The sequence below is a fragment of the Pseudorasbora parva genome, chromosome 9, assembly GCF_024679245.1.
Source record: "Pseudorasbora parva isolate DD20220531a chromosome 9, ASM2467924v1, whole genome shotgun sequence".
Classification (NCBI taxonomy): Eukaryota; Metazoa; Chordata; class Actinopteri; order Cypriniformes; family Gobionidae; genus Pseudorasbora; species Pseudorasbora parva.
The window spans coordinates 42,147,636-42,165,945 of NC_090180.1; the positions used below are offsets into that span (position 1 = coordinate 42,147,636).

At 35.6% G+C, this 18,310-nt stretch overlaps 1 protein-coding gene across 1 annotated transcript in view; it reads left to right on the top strand.

Annotated features, from left to right (window-relative positions):
• Window positions 1-293: 293 nt before the first annotated feature.
• mbnl1 (muscleblind-like splicing regulator 1) overlaps window positions 294-18,310 on the top strand; it is an 80,117-nt gene continuing 62,100 nt past the window's right edge. Inside the window, exons 1-2 of the mRNA XM_067452692.1 lie at window positions 294-355; window positions 16,638-16,782. The gene's annotated coding sequence lies outside the window, so the exon portion shown is untranslated. The remainder of the gene's footprint in view (window positions 356-16,637; window positions 16,783-18,310) is intronic.

An 18,310-nucleotide genomic window follows, 5' to 3' on the forward strand; every position in this document is an offset into this window, starting at 1 on the left:
TTAAATTGGCTAAGAATAGTGGTTAGTTTTGAGAAAAGTTACTGTATTCATGTTCACATATGTTCTTAGGTTTGATATTTGGATAATGCAATTTAAGTTATGTGCCAGAGCTTGAGAACACTTTTGACTTGAGACTTGACTTTTGACAACTTAATCATCATGTAACACAATTTAGGCATTGAAAACTGTATACAGTTACAGTATTCTTGAGAAATGTTATATAGAATATGATTAATATAAAACAAACTTCTAATGTATACTACTAAGTAAAATAAACACCCTTCACCCTGCAGGTTCTGCCCACACCATCTGCATCTGATGATTGGACATGGACACAGACGTAGGACGCTGGATTGTGAGTACTGAATCTAAACAATACCTGACAAAATACATTTGTTCTGGGTCCTTTTGGATTCAATAGTTCAGTCGATGTGTGGGAAACGATACGCTATTTCTTAAACCCTGTTGATTTACATTGATTGTAGCGATACCCTTGTTGTTTTTGTCTGGTTTCCCATTATAGCTACAAATGTTGTTTCTGGGTGAGGTGTTAGTGAGGCCAGCAGGGGGTGTTCAGCCTGTGATCTTCACAGGATTTCATGCCCTAGTATAGTAATAAGAACACTTTACTGTAAGAAAGCACCATCCTTTCGTCAGTAAAAATCCCAAGTACTCTCTTGATAAGAGTAGCCAAATTTGCCTGTCTGTTGGGCGTACTTGATTTGATTGTTGATGTTTTGGCATGGTCTTGAACTGTTTGGTTCTTGGATGCTCATCCAGTGGCCTGTTGCACAAAGCTGGTTTCACTTGCTACCCATGTAAGTTCGAGATTAGTTTGAGCAAATCAGATTTTTCAGGCTCAAGAAGGTGTATTGGTTTTTAGCAGTGTTCATCACCATGGTAACTTACACTACACGGCTAACCTGCTCTAGAGCAGGTTCTATTCTGGGTTAGCCATTGCAAACCCAAACTGGACCAATCAGCTGCAAGTAAAGATGTAATAAAACCACACTACCTGTTTATCTCATTATAAATTAAAGCAGTTTATAGTTTAAAAAAACTCTAGAGACAAAATTGCTTGTTATTAATCAGAACTATTTATTATATTTATATTATATAAATTATAATTACTTTTAATTCATATAATATATTCATATAATTGTTATATTTATTGACAAGCATCCTAATATTAATATAAATATAATACATGCATTCATAATTCTTTTAAACAACGTGTATTCATTTGAGCTCTTTGTGACCCTATAATTATTAGGCATATTTCTTTGTAATGAATTGATATAGTCAGATATTATTTCTGCTGCCTTCTCAAACCTTCGCTGCAGCAGCAGTGTTTATTCCTGCTTTGTAAACGCATTAAATTTCACGATAATTTTCTATACAATCTCTTCATCTTCAGAGGAGAAGTGAATTGTGCCGTCTCTCTTGCGAGAGCTGAATCAAACGTACACTGTGATTGGCTGTTTGCCACGTCACACTTTCAAGTGCATGCGCTGCAAACTCTGGATGGATTTATCTAGATTTAACTCTAAACCTACTCTGAAACTCTGAGCAACAGGCCTCTGGACTTGGTGTCATAGCAGCAGGTTCATAAATTCAAACCTGATCGGGAGCAGGCTTATTTAATGTAAACAGGATTAGATTGCATATTTTTAAGCGGTGTTGATACTCAGCCACTGCTACTTTATGACAAGAGTTCCTTACTGAACTACGTGGGCAATAATAATACAAATAATAATAACAATAATATAAAAATGTATGTAAAAATAATATTATAATGTTGTGTATAATACTAATACTATACACACAGGCAAGTGTTTGCCAGGTAGCTTTTTTAATTATATGATGTCATTACATTGCTGTCTCTCCCCAGCCAATCGCTGCATTGCTGATTGTGGTTCCGAGTATCCATGTATCGGCCCTCTTCAGCGAACACGAGAACGTGCAGTAATCTTAGACAATTTAATCCAGATTAGTCGTTTGAAGAACCAAATTAGCCAGAGATCAGTTATCACGATTTAAAATATCTGGGATCTGTCAAATCATCTTAGATGTATTAAGCAAGGGACGAAGAACCTACACCTGATCTTAGGTTACTTATGCTACACTGATGTTTAGGAAATAAAGATGACGTTTATCTTAGTGCCAGTTTGAGTGCTAAATCTGAAGACTTGCTTGTATTAAAGGTAGGGTAGGCAATTTGTTTCAACACTTTTTGTTATAGACTCTCTTCACATAGCAATAACTAATAGAAGTAGTCTAAATAATTAAAGGGATAGTTCACCCAAAAATGAAAACTTGATGTTTATCTCCTTACCTCCAGGGCTTTCAAGATGTAGGTGTGTTTGTTTCTTCGGTAGAACACAAATTAAGATTTTTTACTCATATAATTCATGTCAATGGGGTCTAATTTTAATTAGACCCCATTGATATTGATTATATGAGCAGCGGTTGGAGTTAAAAATCGTAATTTGTGTTCTACTGAAGAAACAAGCAGATAAACATCAAATTTTATCCTTTAAGTTATTTTGCTTGTTTATAATGATCTTTGTGCACGCACTAAGCAACAAATATTAGATGCATTTCTTTAGTATAGTAGTTAATAAAAACTTCTGTATTTCTGTGCCATGATTGCAAGTCTATAAATAATGCAATATGCAAATACAAATCATGTGAATAGTCAATGATGCAAGACATACCGGTATGCATAAATAGACTTGATAAGATACATAGAAAAGGCATGCTTCTAAAATGAAATGTGGTGTTCAACAAAAAAATTAATTTCTGTCATCATTTAGTCACTGTCATGCCATTCCAAACCTGTGTGACTTTCTCTCTTCTGTGAAATGTACAAGAAAATACTTTATTGTCCATACAATAGAAATCCATAACCAAAACTTGCTAGCAAGTTTCTCCGAATACCTTCTATGTGTTCAGCACATTTATTTTTGGGTGAAGTGTTGCTTTAAGGGTTTAAAAGATCATGTTTTAATATATAGCGGCACAAACCTGCAAAATGAAAATAAACGAAGGAATAAATGACTTGATAAAACAAATACATTCATTTCTAATTACTAAAATAATGTGGTCACACTTTACAATAAGGTCTCATTTGTTAACATTAGTTAATGTAATAACTAACATACATTTGTTACAATATTTATTAATCTTTGTTAATGTTAGTTAATAAAAATCCAGCTCTTCTTTGTTTGTTTATGTTAGTTCACACAATGCGTTAACTAATGTTAACAATACAACATTTGATTTTAATAATGTATTAGTAAATGTTGAAATTAATTAACTAAGATTAATAAATGCTGTGGAAGTATTGTTCATTCTTAGTTCATGTTAACTAAAGTAGTTTTGTAAAGTGTTACCAATACTTTTTGTATTACTTTATTAATTAACACCTTTATTTTCTGTATTTATTTTTTATTCTTTCATTTATTCTTATATTTATTTATTTATTTTTGCAGGGCCTTCATGATGATATTCAGTTCACTTATAATAGCTAATCTTGTGATTGCTAAATTATTTTTCAATGTAAAATAAAACTTTTAGCATTGACTACATGGATGTTACTTCCGAGTATAATGCTAAAGACAAAGGTGCATTTTAGGACAGAGAAACCGGTATCGTTTTGTGAATGCTGATCCCAACCAGCAGGTGGCAGTGTAGCAGTTTTATCATATGCTGACAAGTATGCAGTGTTGTTGCCAAATGGTTGGATACCTTAAATACTAGGTAGCTATTTGATATAATTAAATATATATATTACTTCTTTGGTATGTGTTGGCGCAAAAAGAGTTTCTCCACCAACACATGCACAAACAGTTGATTTTTTTCAGGTAAAACTGAGCATCTCTCTCGGCACTTCCTTGCACTCAGACAAGTTTTTTCTTACTGCAGCATTCGAAAATGAAACCGAGTTCAAATTAAACATCTTGTATCAGTATTAGTAACTTGTATCAGTTCAGTAGATCATTGTAGGCCTCCTTGCTGTGCTGCCATGCATTGAACCCAACAAACATTTCCAGGAAGCATTTTGGAGTGATGATGTTGGCAAACTCACACACCTAGGTGTAAAAACTGTGTGTTGCTCAAGAGTTAAGACGCAAATGAAACAGAGACAAGACAAGGCAGGAAAGTGATGGGGTGTGGCTGCATGGGCGTCTGTACTGTCTGATAAATGTGTCAGCAGAAGGGGATTTTTATGCGGTCATGTCTAGATATTCAAATGCACGTTGGTCAGCTACATATATTTTTGGAGTTGGTCGTGGTGCTTGGCTTGCTGCGTAACTCATGACACTGGAGTCTTACATTTCTGGATGGAAGATCACCTCAGTTTCCTTCATAAAATGCTCAAAAAGAAGAGGAAAACTGACTTGGGGGACGATTATGAACAGTTATGAGCAATTTGTCGGTTTAAAAACACAGTTTTGTCAGTTTTACCACCTCAGGCCAGATTAACACTGGTGGGACAAAAGATAAACCTGTCCAAAGGCTTAGACTACAACTTAAAGAAATATCATTTATTGCTTGACAGTCCATTCAGGCTGTCATTGTTCACAGCTCTGTTATTGTTTCACTTTAACATCATGGGAAAAAGTAAGCTGACGTAGTGTAGTGATCTTATTCACAATGCATTATTTATCACATCAGTTATGACTTTACATATAGTAATCCTGACAGTTTACATTGCTACTTGGGATGTCAGTATAAAGATAAAAACTTGCCTCTGAAAGTGCATTTATGCAAGAAATCATCAACAAAAGTAGAAAAGGTCTGTGCACATATATTCAGTTCACTGATTTATTCATTACGTCTTATTTATAATTCATATTTTATAATGATTTCTGAGTCATTTTAAATGACTTCGTCAATTACGGCCTGCCTTGGAGAAATCAGTTATTTATCTGTTTTATGCACATGACTGTGACACTAATAGTGTCTGTGAACTATTTCCAAACGTTGTCGTAAAAGCATCTGAGGTGGAATTTAATATTGCTAATAAAGTCTAAATATAGGACTTTTGAGTGCATCAGCGTTTCTGTGCAGGGGTCAGCAGCAAACAGCATGGGCCGCTAATGAAGGTATGAAGGCAATTTCTTTTCTTACGAATGCTCCTAAGTGCTATAATGTGATTTGTAATGTGTTTTTCATTTTAAATGTCACCAAATTTGCACTAGCATGGCAGATATGTTTGTAAGCAAGGTCTCAGATGTCCATGCAATGAAAGGACTTAATATTTATCCAATTTAATTTAATGTATTTTCACAAAATAAAATACAAATTTTATCTTAACTTCTTGGTATAAGTAAAAATTGTTGTTTTACATAATGTTGGCAGAAAGAAAAGAAAAAAACATTTTGATAAAACATTACTTGATTGATTGAGATATTTTGTCTTACAATCTGGTCAGCTTCTTTGAGTCAAGAACCAACAACAAAGAGAGATTTGATCATTCATGCCTGAAAGTGTTAAAATAGCCAAAAGCCCCTATTAGGGGCAGTTGTGGCCTAATGGTTGTAGAGTCAGACTGGCAATCAGATTGGTTGCGGGTTTGATTCTTATTGCTGGCAGGAAATGACTGAGGCCCCCTTTGAGCAAAGCACTTAACCCTTGATTGCTCCCTATAGGCACCACAGCAAAAATGGCTGCAATGTCCGCAGTTTGCAGTTTGTTTGTGCTTGTTGTTTGCTTGATACCCAACCCTAAATGGGGGGGGATCCCAATACTTTGCCAATATAGTGTACATGGCAGCATCTATTCGTTTATTAAAGAGTCTGAAAATGTTCAAACGTCCCTCTTAAAGCCCTTCTTTTCTGAGAGCCACTCTGATTGGTCTGCCGCTTACAGTGTGTGTCGGAAACACTCATTACCATGATCTGAATTTACCAGTTACAATAGTCTCGTTGGTTACACTTTATTTCGATAGTCCACTAAACCTTTTGCTAACTATAAGTAACTTTGCAACTACATGTCAATTAACTTTCATTAGACTATTAGTAGACTGTTTGTAGACTGGTAGGTTATGGTTAGGTGTTAGGGTTCGGGTTAGTAGAATAAGTTGAATTGTAGTTGCCAAGTTACTTATAGTCAGTAGAATGTCTGTTGGGGAACCGGCAAAATAAAGTTTTGTAAATATTAATCAGACAGTCTGCAAATACTCTAATGACAGTTAGTTGACATGTAGTTGCAACGTTACTTATAGTTAGTAGAATGTCTAAAGTGTACTATCAAAATAAAGTGTTACGTGTTGTTGTTTTCCCTATTAATTCCAGTGCAAGACCTTTTGAAGTGCATGTAAATTGGATTTGCAGGGCTGGAAACAGCATTCTTGTTGACAACATGACTCTTCCAGGCCTCAGCTACATCTAGGGCCAGTCAAAATTGACATTGTTCACAGCTAGGCAATAAAGACCATAGGCTGATGTTATGTGAATTTTTTACATTGTTATGTAGATTTGTAACAGAAAGTAAGAATCGTTTTGGTGTTTACTTTAGACAGTAACTTCTTTTTTGTGCACTTTGATCTTTAACTTTAGTTGTTGTGCATTCACATACAGCTATATATGCATGTAACAAATTCGAAAAAGCATAATAGAGGCACTTTCAAATGTAGTCACATTACCTAAAAAGAAAATGAGCTGTTGTTTAAAAGTACTACAAAGAGACTTGGATAAATAGGTTGAGAGAGAGAGAGAATGTTATTTGAATTTTACTTTATTTTGTCAGTAGCAGTCAAATTCATGGCTCTGGGAATAAGAAACAAAGGCAATTTGGGATCCAGGCAGCTATCCCAGTTTGCTTGAACTCAAAGACCATCTGTGAATTTCCACAGCACTTTCCACAAATAATCAATCATCCATCAGGCGAAATCAAAGAGAGAGCAGTCACGCACCGGACTGCATCTTTCCCCCACACCTCATTCTCACTCTCTCAAATCCCTCTTCTGCTGAGCCTGTGGCCTTCGATCCACGTGTAATGGTTCTCCTTGCAGAAACACAGAATCCTGATTTTATTTCTGTGAAGCTTGTTCATTTGTCTGCTTTATCAATAGTGAGGCTGTCCGTGTGACTGACGGGCCGTCCTGGTGCATCACTCGACTTGATTCTGCAAGTAAGCAATAATATCAGACAGAATACACAGCTAAAACCCAACCAAGCATTCATTTGAGCGTGGATTTGATTTGCACCAGAATTGCTAGAGATCTTTTATTTCTATAATAATTATATAACATTTAAACTTTTGCATAATTGTTTGCATACTAAACAAAAAGAACAGTAGTTGTTGGTCTACTAAAACAATGAGCATCAAGAATAATTAAAAAAGGAAAGATATATTCTTTGATATGCCAGATCAGCAAAGGTGCAGGGCCTGTTTGATAAGAGATCACAGAAAATATGTTACATGCTCTAAAAAGTATCTGGACAATAAAGCTACACTTAAAAAAAAAAAAAAAAAAAAAAAAAAAAAATGATAATCCAGTACATTCATTTTTCAAGCCAAACATTTCACAAAAATATGTTTTAAATGATAAAGCTACATAGAACATTGAAATATAAGCACTTAGGGCTTTTCTACTTGGTTTACCTTGGGTCGTTCTAAACCCGGGTAAACGTAATCCTGGGTCATTTTGCCTCACGTTTTACATTTCTCATAATTTACCTGGGTTAACAATCTATCCTGGGTATTTACACTGTACATTTCTAAAATCTGGGTTTAGGCATGTCATGATAACTACTTTTTGTTTTGCGATATATCGTCTGAGAAATAATTGCGCCAAATGATATTATTGTCATTTTAAAGGGGGGGTGAAATGCTGTTTCATGCATACTGAGCTTTTTACACTGTTAAAGACTTGGATTCCCATCCTAAACATAGACAAAGTTTCAAACACTAAATTGGACGTTTGATGGAGTATTTCTGTGTCAAAATACTCCTTCCGGTTTCTCAGAAGTTTCGGAGAGATTTTTTTTGAGTATGGGTCGGCTTGACGTCAACAGTGGGATAAATTTACTACCTCAACAGCGTAGGAGACTGATACAGATTAAAAGAAATTGTTGAATAAAGTCGTTATTTTGAGGAGGTTTTGTGCACAAAAAGTTTTCTAGTCGCAAAAGAGTAAGGTTGAACCACTGGAGTCACATTGACTATATTAACGATGTCTTTACTACCTTTGGGCCTTGAAAGCTTTGCAATGACGTTGCTGACGTTCCTATGGATGATTCAGAGAGCTCTATCCGATTTCATCAAATATATCTTAATTCGTGTTCCTTACGGTCTTACAGTTTTGTAAAGACATGATGTTGTGTAGTGACAATTTTCAGTTTTGGGTCAACTCAAAGGCTACTATCACAATTTATCCTATTTAAAATATAATACGTAGTGTATTTCAATTACTTTATTAAGAAGGTTTTCAACTGTTAATCATTTAATTTATCATTTAAACCAGGCAGGGTTAAGCTTACAGTAGTACTCAACACTGATTACTCTCAGACTTTCAAAATCCTTTAACACTTGAATTAAGATTCAAATTTAATTTTAAAGCATGGCCACTACAAAATCAGACTTTAGCACCTTTTTTACTTTGAGATCGTATAATATATCGTATATGAGATCGAGGTTAAATATATATTCAGAGGCAGAGAGTTGTGAAGTATTTGTAATTTATACTTAAGTAAATTTTGATGTATTTACTTTATCAGTGTTTTTCTTTAGAAAACCTTTACTTCACTGCATTCCAAAGCATAATATATAATGTCATACATTTTACTCCACTACATTTCATTAATAAAAGTTTTGTTTTCTTACCTTTAATACCTAATTACATAAAAAATGTAGTACTTCTTTCTTGTACTCAAGTAAAACTTTGAATACATTTACTTGAGTAAAAGTATACAGTACTGCATTTTTAATGTAATTAAGTATTAAATTATATTAAATTTGAAATGTATTGCTGTAAAAAGTACAATATTATGTTTTGGAATGTTGTGCAGTAAAAGTTTTCCAAAGAAGAACACTGATAAAGTACATATACTTGAAAAACAAAATGACTAGGAAAGTAAAAATACATAAATACTGTCCACCTCTGTACATATAAAAAAAGTAGTGTCTAGCACTGGAAGCCATATCGTTCACCATGGTGGCAATTCTCAGGCAGGTTGTAGCCTAAAGCTTTCAGTGGCAATGGGGATTGATTTAATTTGGCAGACATGGATGCTGCAAATTTAAACAAGAGAACCAATCAAAAGTATCAGAATAGCATCACTTATTTTTAGCACTGAACACTAGCTCAAAAACGCTCAATCTAGACCTGGGTTTCATAACCCCAGGTGAAATGCTATGCTAAACCCAAATTTTAAATTGCATGAAAAATGAACCCTGGTTTTAGAACTACCATATGATGATTTAGGGTGAAGTTATAAAACAAAGTGTTTTTTTATTTTTCTCGTGCAATGATATTCAGGCATTTTAAGTTTGACCTACAGTAAGTGTCCAAATACATTTAAGGGCTACAGTGCATGCTTGTCAAATTGTATTATATATATAAGCAATTCTAAATAAAAACATGACTTGAGGTAAGCATATTATTTAAGGAGGAACTGTAATTTGTCACCCACAGTTTACACATTAATTTGCCAAAAATAACTATTTCAGTATAAAAATACATTTTCTTCTCTGAGAGAACACAACAGCTAGGCCTATCTATTTTAATCAGTTTATTCTTTTAAAATTACACTTTATGATCAGCCCATCAGATCAGGACATGGCTGATCCTGCACTGTTTGCTGTATGATGTTGTTGAGTGATGGTTTGAATAGTATGTTGCAGATCATATAGGTTCACGAATATCTGGTATATCTGGGTTCTTTATATCAATCAAATATTTAGATATTCGATTTTTTTAGAAGTAGAGAAACATGTCTTAGTGAAACTGTAAAAGGTGTTACTATGATATCAGGCTGTCGGATTGTAGCATTAAATCTAGATGTAACTTTATCCTGGACTTTTGTAAAGATCTGTATAGACCTCATTTCCCTCGGGCATAGATGATAACAGCAGAAATTTCACACATTGCATCATCTGATCACACAGGTGATGTCACTGCATTATTAAACCCTCAGAGTGTTTGGACAGAGTGTGATGAAGGCCTCTGTGTCTCAGTGTGTGGGTTACGCAAATGACTGTCTTTAGCTCAGCTATTTTGTGGGCTGTTGTTTTCCTGTTGTTTTCACTTCTTTTCGTCTCTCATCCCCTCTACACAGAGAGCGAGTGATGTGATAAAACTGCTAGATCGCTCCAATTGTAATCAGCAAAGCTGTTTGTAGGTAACATCATTTGGATGTTTCAATAGTGTTTTGGAAAGACAATTAAATTATCTCATTCCATTTGCATTCATAAAGCTCAGGCATTCAACCCTTGTACCTTAGTATCTTAAGAAAATTTAAGCAAACAAATGCTTTTCTTTAATTAATGGGAAATATACATTTATCAATAACTATAACATTTGGTTTCAAACTACATTCTTATTGACAGATAATTTAGCTAAATGTACAACCATGTTATCTATTATTATATAATACAATTTTGTTCTATTTCATTTATTTAATGTTTATTGGTAGAAAATAAAATCACACTAATTAGGGTTTTGTAAAAAAAAGTATGAGAAAAAACTTAAATATAATAAAACTTTAGTAATTTATGCGAACCTATAAAATAAATGATATACACTGTATGTAAATGTGTTTCATATAAATGAGATAATTCAACACTATACCACAAAATATACCACATTAAAAATATTCATGAGTATAATAATACAATTGCATAATATTATTAATATTATGTCAGTTAATAATTTATATATATATATATATATATATATATATATATATATATATATATATATATATATATATATATATATATATATATATATATATAATATACGGTACATACAGTGTATACAATTTATTTTATAGGTTTGCATTTATTACTAAAGTTTTATTATACTTAAGTTTTGTCTTATAGATACAAAACATATAATATATATATTATAATATATTTAAATATATATATATATATATATTTTTTTTTTTTTTTTTTTAATCATGGTGTGGTCTGAGAAAATGAGGAGAATGATTCAATTGCAGCACTTTTATTAGGCAAAAACAGAAGAATTCATGACGAATATGATCAGAAGAATACATCTGGCTGCATAGACAACAAAAGATATACTATATATGTGCATATAATTCTAAAATTGTGATGGTCCACCTTTTACTGCCAAAACAGCCCTGACCTGTCGAGGCATGGACTCCATTGGACCCCTGCAGGTGTGTTGTGGTATCTGGCACCAAGATGTTAGCAGCAGATCCTTTAAGTCCTGTAAGCTGCAAGGTAGTGCCTCCATGAATCTTGTTACTTGTTTGTCCAGCACATCCCACAGATGATTGATTGGATTGAGATCTGGGGAATTTGGAGGCCAAGTCAACACCACAACTCGTGGTCCTTAAACCAATCCTGAACCTTTATTGCTTTGTGGCAGGGCACATTATCCTGCTGAAAGAAGCCACAGCCGCCAAGGTATACCGTTTCCATGAAAGGGTGTACATGTTCTGCAACAATGCTAAGGTAGGTGGTACGTGTCAAAGTGACATCCACACAGATGTCAGGACCCAAGGTTTCCCAGCAGAACATTGTCTAAAGCATCACACTGCCTCCGCCTATTTGCCTTATTCCCATAGTGCATCCTGGTGCCATGTGTTCCCCGGGTAGGCAACGCACGCGCACCTGGCTACTCACATTATGTAATAGAAAACATGATTCATCAGATCGGGCCACCTTCCATTGCTCTGTGGTCCAGTTCCACTGCTGGGAACCCTGACTGGTCTGCGGCTATGCAGCCCCATACCCAACAAACTGATGCTCTGTGTATTCTGACCCCTTTCTGTCAGAACCAGCATTAACTTCTTGAGCAATTTGAGCTACAGTAGTGACATCAAAATGATCACTTTCTGACCAATATATCCCACCCACTAACAGATGCCTGTCATAATGTCATACATGATTGGTGTATAACCATTTTAATTAAAAAAATCACTGATCAGGAAATTAGCAAGAATTGCACAAATACTGTAGATAACGTAGAACATAGCCTTCTCCAACTTGCAGACAGCTTTTTACAGGAAGAAGAGTCAGCGTTCTTCCACTCAGTGGTAATGGCTTCAAACAGTTCATGAGCAGTTGAAAAATATTTCCCAGTTTGTTTGAATTTAATGTGAGACCAAAATATTCACTATAGGGTTCAAATCTGGCTAAAACATGAGCTTGAAGCAATTCTTGGTTGTCTTTGAAATTTGGGCAGTAACATTGTCTTGTTGAAACATTATATCTGATCATTCTTTAGATAACAACTTTTCATTTGTGGGACGCAAGCTATTCTGCAGTAGTATTCTCCTACTGTACTCCAGAGCACCCCCAATACCAGCAGCTGAACAGGCCCCACACAAACACACTCTTCCTCAATGCTTCACTGTGTAGAGATGCATTTATTGTTATATTTCTCAGCACCGCTCTGTATCATCACCATGCAACTTCCCATATTATGCCAAAAACTTAATTCTGTCTTTAATGTTTTTCTGAGAGTAGTTCATCTGCTTAAATGTAGCTAATTTCCTAAGCAATAGTTCGCGCTTAAAGTGTTCAGCAATTTTGAGCGTGGCCCATTTTTTGTGTGTGTATAGTAAAGTATAGTAATTTTAAATGTTAAAATAAACAAGAGAAGTATTTTGCTCTCTCGTTGTCTTTCTTCATCCTTCCTTCCTTCTACTACTCCGTCTCCTCCTTCAGTGGATGACTCAGGTCTGTGGAGTTTGTTTTTCCCTTTTTCTTTCTCCTAACCCTCCCTTTTCTCTCCCTCGTATTTTAGCGCGTGAATCCTATAAGCAGATAATGACATCCCAATAGAAGGCGTTTGTTGCTCGGTCTGGGCGTGGTCCTCTGCTATTTTCAGGCGCTGTCATGTGATTGGCTCAATAAGGGTATAATTATGTCCAGTGCCTGAGAGAATGCACCCCCCCACACACACCCCCCCCCCTCCCCCCTCTCTGTCTCATTTTAGTCGGGTGATGTTGTATCGTTTGGTTGTTAGGCTACAAATCCAACTCCCCTGGTATATAATGAATAATGTAACCTTGTACCTTGTTTGTTTACTTTGATTGAAAAGGGTGATCTGCAGTTCGCAACACATGAGGGGAAATCTAAACATGCACGAGCAGGCTATTCCTCATGCTGGGGTTTTTGTAAGCAAAAAGTTATCTTCTGTAAACATGTAGCATGGCTGCCGTGTGTTGATTCGATTGGCACTCAGTGATGGCAGCCTTGTGCCAAGCATTTGGGGTAAAATGGAAGAAAGTCCCTTTTTCTATCCTTCCATTCGTCATTTTGTCTGTCTGTCCATTCATCCATTGTTCTATCTGTTGTTCTATCTATCTATCTATTAGAGGTGTAATGGTGCACAGAGAATTCACTGTGTTTTGGGGTCACAGTTTGATATGAGTTTGGTATGTTTACATTAAAACACTGAAAAAGACTGCATGTGTAACAGTACATTGGGTCCGTGCAGCTCTATCTATCTGTCTGTCTGTCTGTCCGTCCGTCCGTCCACCCACCCATCCTTTTGCCTTTTGTTCTATCGTTCTGTCTATCATTCTATCTATCGTTCTGTCATTCTGTATATATTAACTTTGGGTGGATTAACACTTACTTTCCTAGAATGCATCACTTGTGTTGAATTTCTTTGCGTGGCAGTCCAGTAAATTTCTCTTCCTGTCATTCCAACGCAACCTCCTTTGTGTGGCCAATTCAATTTACATTCTCACTTCCAAAAATCTCAAAAAATAAAATCAAACGCAATGTGTTTGTTATTAGTGTATGAATAGTTATGTATTTAAAGACCTCATTTATTTGAAGAACACTAAATTGTTCTGACCAGTCACCGGTCACAACAGCCCATCAGTGTATTTATCGTTCAGTGTGTTTGTCCTTAATCTTATTGGCCAAGCAAAAATGACATCATGGGCTGAGACCGTCAAGATTTTAAGAATGAAGCGAGCTCAGCTTTAACAGACGTGTAATACATACGACTGCACCATTCATTAACTTGCTAGGAGTGATCGTCTGGGAGCAAGAGAGCGCGAACAATACGATTATGTCAGAATGAAAAAATGTGTATCCTCGAGACAGCTTAGTCTTGTCTGGTATCTATCTTTCTCTCATTCTGCGTCTCACTCAGTTTCTCTCCCCCTCAGAGTCTAATCCTTTTTTCTATTTACACAGGATTAAATTCATAATCAAACGCATCCTATCAGCTGAGATGAGTCAGACAGCCATCTGGAGCTTTGAGGTTTTGTGTGTTATGATAATTAGCGCATTTCTCAAAACTATTTGGAAAGAAACATCCTTTTTATGCAATTGTTTTATTTATTGCCACTGGTAGGATTTCATTCATTCATTGTTGTTTATCAACATTGTATTGGATAGACCTACAACCAATCAGAGTAATGGAGAGACGCATAACGTTAGTTGTCAAATTTCAACAGAACTCAACTGCATTGTGTTGCCAAGTCTGCGGTTTTCCTGAGGGTTGTTTTCTATGTCCGCGGGTTGAAGTGAAGCAACGTCAATTATGTGATATGTAGACCCATGAATGCGAATTTTAGCAGGCAACCCTGTCAAAATAACACACATTTTATCCCCCAAATGCCTTTTTTTTTCTCAGAGTTGATGTATTAAATAATTTAAATTAGTCATTTTAATTATGACATTTTAATATGAAATTATGTAAAATGTTGAACTTTGGTTTATATAAATGTGAAGTGGGGTGAAGTAAATAACACTGATTATCTCTTCATCACGGCACCTGTTAGAGGGTGGGATATATTTGTCAGCAAGTGGGCGTTTGCCTCAACGTCCTCAAAGTTGATGTGCTAGTAGCAGGAAAAATGGGCAAATGTAAGGATTTGAGCGAGATCAACATCCATGTTGATGTATAGGTACCACCTAGCTAAGCATTTTTGCAGACCATGTACATGGTCTGAAATGGTTCAGGAATGGTTTGAGGAGCACAACGGGAGTTTGTGGTGTTGACTTGGCCTCCGAATTCCCCAGATCTCAATCCAATCAAGCATCTGTGGGATGTGCTGGACAAACAAGTCCGATCAATGGAGGCAAACCCCACCTCGCAAATTACAGGACTTAAAGGTTTTGCTGCTAACATATTGATGCCAAATACAGGCATATAATGTTATGCCTGATCGTTATATTGGTATATATATATATATATATATATATATATATATATATATATATATATATATATATATATATATATATTATTGGTTAATAGATTTAATAGATTGTTCCCCTTTTATTTCTATATAAAGAAATAAAAGGGGAAAAATCTATTAAATTATTGGACTGGAATATGTTTATTTCTTTTTTTACAGCTTTTCATTTGTCATTTACCATTGCTCCCAATTTTGTGACTGTTTTGTGAAGTTTTATCTTCAACTCTTTATGAATGTTAATACAGCTAAATGACCATAATTATCTCTACTCATAGGTACCTATTTTGGCATTGCTATAGAAAGTAATATTTTCTGGTTCAGACTTTTCATAGAAGAATCTGAGTTGTCATCCTATAATTATAATAATTCCAAATGTAATATCACAATGTGGGCAACCCTGATATGCTTCTTAGTTACAGTCACTAGTCTAGGTGGTAATTATAAATGGGAGGGTCAAGAAAGCAATTTATCATAGTCAAGACAAGAAAGTATTTGTCAAATTTTGCATACTTTGAGCAAAATGAGTCATCAATATATTGGGCCATTCTCCTAAAAGTGAAAGATGGTTCATTTTAAATGCACATATTATACTAAATGTTTACTCTATGTTGTTCAAAGATTTGTGATCACTACCTTTTTTAATGTTTTTGAAAGAAGCCTCTTATGCTCACCAAGGCTGCATTTACTTGATCATAAATACAGAAAAAAAGTTATATTGTCACATTTTAAAATATATTATTACAATTTAAAATAACAGATTTTTATATATTATTTATTCCTGTGTTGCAAACAGACAATGCATATCCATCATCCATACGCTAGCATATCCATGATCTCAAAAACTCACAGACATGGACTAAATGGACCATAAAACTCCAATTATGAAGTCATCTGGTCTTTAACTGCATTTTAATTGCATTTGACTGATGTCTAACCAACATGAGGACAAGAAAATGGCCTTGTTACTTGATAGTCGTCGCTCTAGGTATCATCAGCGAGACGTCAATAACTGCTGATGTCTCTGCTTCGAATCAGTGCTTCTGTTCATGCATTAAACGGATGAAATAATAAGAAATACATTACGCAGTTACCTCAAGTTGTTATAGATCAAGACTCTGATTGGCTGATCAGCATCTGCTGACCTCACATTCGCAGTAGATGATTTGTACAGCGTGTTCATACTGCGTTCTGACTCTCTCCTTTCCTTTCCCTCTTACCCTGCCTGCCGTGTCTGCTCTCCTCTATCTCTCCTCTCTCCATCAGCTGAGGCAGAGCGGAGCAGGAATGCACCAGCTGTGAGCCGTACTGCAGTGCCAGGGGACTGTAAATAGGGACGGACTGAATGTGCTTCCTGTCGGCAGACAGCAGAGAGGACATACGGGACTGGATCTGAGCGCCTCAGAGTCAGGTAAGACCGCAGACTGTGTCTGTGTGCCATTACTCAGAGGGCTAGACGAGGTCTTCCTGTCCACCGGTGGCTTGGGAAAGCTATTGGAATGGGTATTTCACAAGCTAAGGATACTTGGCGTCCTGATATTCAGCGACGTGCCAGGTTAGAAGTGAGCACGGAGAGGTTTGAAATGAGGCATTGTATGTTGAGCACGCTTTCTTACTCTCTGTGGTTCATTTCTTCATGTGTGCCTTTCCTTACCATGCTCTCGTTTTTCATTCCTCTTCTCCTGTCTTTCTCTGCATCACTTTATAGGTTCTTATAAGCACCTTTGGCTCAGCAAAGAAAACTCTTTTATCCACACAAATCATTTTTTGCTGTACATAATTTATATGGTTGGCTGTATGGTTATTTTGAGATTAATGCGTTTTTGATTTCACATCATTGGTTCAGAACAGTGTATTGGTTTGGTTTTAAGTACCATCCATCTGTTTTACCTGCAGACGAATGGTTCTTTGGGAAGCCATCTTTGTACTGCTGCCACAGATCGCTTCTCTTTGGAAGTTCATTGGAATCATTTGAACATAAAAAGTGAATATATTCCATAACAAGTACTTACAAAGAATCTCTTATGGGACTATAGGCACTCAACCAAAAAGTACAATTTCCCCATGATTTACTCATCCTCAAGCCATCCTAGGTGGATATGACATTCTGTCTAATTCAAGCTTTATAATGGGAGTGAATGGAAGCCCAAAAGTTGAAGCCCAAAAAATGTATCCAAATATATTCCACACAGCTCCGGAGGGGTTAATAAAGGCCTTCTGAAGCAAAATATATGTATTTTTGTAAGAAAAATTACATATTTAAAACTTTGTCGAATATCCAGCTTTCACAAGACCGCCTTCCGTATTCAAACGTTGTGTGTCATTTGCACTTTTTTGTAAATTGAATATGGGAGGTCTTCCGACGGAAGCTTGATATTTTTCTTTTAAAAACCCATCTCTTTGCTCTTCGCTTCAGAAGCCCTGTATTAACCCCCGGAGCCATGTGGAACACTTTTATAACGGATGGATGCACTTTTTGGGCTTCAAATTTTTGGCTGACATTTACTGCCATTATAAAGCTTGGTTTAGCCAGGACATTTTTAATATAACTCTGATTGTGTTTGTCTGAAAGGAGAATGTCATATACACCTAGGATGACTCGAGGGTGAGTAAATCATGGGGTAATTTTCATTTTTGGGTGAACTATCCTTTTAAGTTTCTCTTTCAGTAGGTTCTCCAATGTCAATAGTTCTCAACCACGGGGCCGGGGCCCATATTAACTAGTTGCTTATTAGCATGCATATTACTAGAATATTAGTGCTTTATTATCCTTATAAACCACATATTAATGCCTTATTCTGCATGACAATATATATATCCCTTAATCGTACCCAATACATAAACTTAACAACTATCTTACAAACTATTAATAAGCAGTGATTAGGAGTTTATTGAGGCAAAAGTCGTAGTTAATAGTAAGAATTTAACCCTAATCTGAA